This window comes from Cyprinus carpio, chromosome A12 (assembly GCF_018340385.1).
Source record: "Cyprinus carpio isolate SPL01 chromosome A12, ASM1834038v1, whole genome shotgun sequence".
Lineage (NCBI taxonomy): Eukaryota > Metazoa > Chordata > Actinopteri > Cypriniformes > Cyprinidae > Cyprinus > Cyprinus carpio.
The window spans coordinates 16,508,708-16,512,942 of record NC_056583.1 but is presented as its reverse complement, the minus strand read 5'-3'; positions in this window follow the sequence as shown (position 1 = coordinate 16,512,942).

Genomic DNA, 4,235 nt, shown 5'->3' with positions numbered 1-4,235 from the left:
TTACTTTATAATTTGTCATGAAGATCATCACCATCTGTTGGGATTTCAGTATGTTGTTTGTTTTTTTCATGGCAAAATGTTTCAGACTTGCTTACTGAAATGAGGGAACGATTTTATGTCAGCAGATCTTTAACTATTTTATCTAAACAGTTGCGGATTACATCTCAATATGTGAATTAGTCTCATCTGCAGTTGATTGAAAGTAAAAAAAACAGTCCTTTTCAACATGGCTAATGTCTACCAAAGGCCTCCCATTAGAGCTTGCCTTAAATATTTATGCGCTGACCTCATTTAGTTTGATCTGATTGCTGCACTTGCATCACTGTTGGGTTTCCCAACATTTCAGACCTGAATTGGACTGTAAAAATAACATGGCACGGCGTCATTCCACATGTGCAAACTATAACAGTATGTGTTGAGGTGCAGGGTGTGTGTCCCTTGGTTCTTAAGATTCACATCACAATGTGAACACAAATTATCCTAATGGTATAATTTTCTGCATCATTGGAGTGTTAGCAAGGGCTTTAGGAAAATATGGAAATTCAAATTTTCTGCATTTCAACTTTCTTATGCCTTCCATGAATCAATTGCATGCAAGTTGAAAAAAGCAATATAAGGGTATTTGTTAAAAGTGATAACATTGTGAAACATTATTACAATTTAAAATAACTGTTTAATATATTTTAAAATGTAATTTATTCGCATGATAGCAAAGCAAAATTTTCAGCATCATTCAGGATCATTACATGATTCTTCAGAAATTTAATATGCTTCTAATATGCTGATTTAGTGCTGTGGAAACATTTATTATCATTATCAATATTGAAACCAGTTGTGCTGCTTCATATTTTTTTTTTCTGGAAACTGTGATGCATTTTTTATTTTTTCAGGATTTTTTTGATGAATAGAATGTTCACAAGAACAGCATTTATTTGACATAGAAAACTGTAACATTATAAAAGTTGCTGCCACATTTTATCAAATGAATGCATCCTTGCTGAATAAAAGCAAGTTCCCATTTACTTGCAACATCCCCAAACATTAAAATGGTAATGTATCACGGTTTCCACAAAAATATTAAGCAGTACAGCTACTTTCAACATTGATAATAAAAAGAAATGTTACTTGAGCACCAAATCAGCATATTAGAATGATTCCTGAACGATCTTGTGACACTGAAGACTGAAGTACTGGCTGAAGATTTAGCATCGACATCACAGAAATAAATTACATTTTAAAATATATTAAAATGACGTTTATAAAAATCATATTTTGAGGCCCTGTTTTGTATCATTTCATTCCTTCTAGAAAAATCAGATATAACCAGATGTCAAATGCCTTGTGCTTCAAAAAAACTTTTAGGTAATAAATTTCATTTGAACTCACAGTTGTGTGCTATTAATTACAAGAGGTTGGATACTTAAAAATGCATTACTGCTCTGAGCTCTCCCTAGAGCCCTCTCACATTTAAAACCACTTCAGGGTCGCTGAATGCAATTTGTCCGTATCTCTTCGGCTAATGAACCTTATTTAAATGTGATTACCTGTGCTAATACAACAGAGCAGCATTTCACAACAACAACACTGCCCACATCATGAAAACGCTCCTAGCTGCATGTCACCTTGTTATTAGTAACCATTTGCTTGGCAGGAATATGTATCCGGACAGACGTGACAGATGAGGGCCATTGTGTTGAAACAAATGGTGCACATGTGATAGGGCTTTGGTTTCTTTATCAGCATTGAAACGGCTTCATTATTCAGAAAGCTTATTCTTAGTTTATCATTCTCTGATGAGTCTTTACGTAATGACCCAATGTGGGCCTGCTTTTATTTGCTCAGAGGCTGAAATGCTGCTGTGCTCAAATCAAGAGAATCGCACTGAAACGCACATTGACCTGTAAGTAGAAAGGATTCGCTCACTGTGATCAGTTAATGGTGCATTTGCTTACTTCAAAAGCGTTAAGTGTGTATTAATAGCAGTTGGTGGGCAAGTTCAAAAAGGTTTCTGAGCTTTGACTGCCATTACACATCTTTAGTTCAGTTAAGGGTCACTTGGGCTGGAGCAGTATCTTTAAACACGTTGTTTTATGTCAGCCAATGGCTTCCAAGAGCACATCATGGAGATAAAACACTCTCATTTTTTCCTCTCTCAAGTTGGCCAACAGCTTACATGGTTAATAGCTACTAATACGTAATTGCCTTATGAGGTGTTGAGAGAACGGCATCCACTTATACATACCTGTGCATGCCTAGCTGCCACCAATTCATTCCAGTGTCATTCAACACCTTTTCTGAAGGGCGCTATCGGGTCACTTTATTTACGCTCACACTTACTGTACTGTGAAGTGTGTGATGAAAACTATGATAATCCTTTTTATGGGCCAAAATTAGATTTATGACACTAAACAGTGTTAATCTCAGTGTATTTACTCCTTATTACTTAAGAAGTAAATACATGTACTGTATAGCTACATAGTGTTTGAATTTGACCAAGATTTAATTTTCTACTTGTCAACAAAAACGTTGGCAAATTAGATGCAATCTAAAATGACTTGCCATGACGACTATTATATGACAAAATATTTACTAAATTAAAAGTGTTTTCAGCAAAAGACAAAGAAAAAAGAACGAACGTGACATGAAACATGATGTAAGTTGGCCGAGTTATGTCCTGTTTTGTGCTTTTTATGTTCAGTCAGGAAAAAATGCTATTTTCTAAAAATAAGAATTTTAATCTGTTATCTGATAATATTTACGTAGATATATATTTGCAAAACATGTGGGCAGACAACCTCACAAACATTCCTGTTGCTCACGACAAGACCTCACAGATTGAAGCATTGAACAAGGCTCGTGAATTCTCTGGGGGTTTCGAGGCTGATAAAAGTGTCGGAGCACGTTATCTTGAAGTGCTAAAAATAGGCACTGATCTGAGTTTACGCAATGGCTCTTTGCCATGTACAGAATGTTTTAACCTGCCATCTCTCAACACCTCCAGCAGACTCTGAAATGCCACACAGGTGAGATGAATTTAAAGCTAGCAGGGTACAAGTGTCCAGTATAAAAGATAGAGGAGTAGAGGAATTGTAGAGTATAAGTTTTAAAAGTTGAGCTGTTTGCAAAATGATATTGCTGTACACGTAGGGGGTTTCTTCAGATGGCAAAAAACTTGTGTGCATTTCATGTAGACAGAGCTTCTGGTTGATAAACACATTCAGCCATTTGTGTAAATGCGTCTATTTTAGTGCAGGTTGAAGCCAACAGGAAATGCACCACCTAAATTACTTTTCAAAAGTGAGTTTTCAGTACTCAGTGTAAAGCGGCAGTTTGCCTCAAAATATCAGTTAACTGGAGTACATGCAAAGTGCATTCGAAAAAGTAGTTTACATGTTATTATTACTACTCATTTTGTAATTAAATTCTGAGCGCTTTCCTTTATGTTGAACTTTACAATATCAGTGCTCGTTTTCTGTGTTTTGTGGGAAAGAGGTACGAAAAGTCAAGGCCCAGTACACAGAAACTGCTGATTTTGGACATCACCTGCAACTGTTACATAATGTTACTTACAGCATTGCAGGTCAAATTGGTCAGGGGAGACACATGGTTTATTCACTCACACCACTGACCCATAAGACACCTTGTAAGTCATTGAAAATGGGCAGCAGCTCTGACAGGGCTGCAGAGAGCAGGAAAAATGCAAGATTAAATGGAGCAATAAAATGCAACCATTTAATCGTGAATAGTTATGGTGGCAAAAATAAAATTGGTTTTATTAGGGAAGAGAAAACAACCCTCCTACTGTTAATATGCATGAATCTAGAATTTTGCTAGATTTTTCTGATATTTTAGAAAAACATCTATAAATGATATAATTAAAAAATAATTAAAATATAAAATATAAAGAAATGTAAGCTTTCTAAATATAAAAATTTGTAAAAGTAAATTTGTAGAAAATAAATTAAATATTTGTAATGAAATAATAAAAATTATAATTATAAAATAACAAAAAAAACCTAGTTTTTTATATAGAAAATAGATTAAAGGTTTGAAACAGATGAAAATGACTTCCAATTATAATATTTTAATTTTAATCCCCATTAAACTTCATATATACAGTAGACTCCAGAAGTTTAAAAACACTGGACCATTGTACAGTATATCTACAAATTTATAATCACAGTTTCACTCACTATACAATCAAGCAGAGCACAAATGACAGACCAGACACAGAA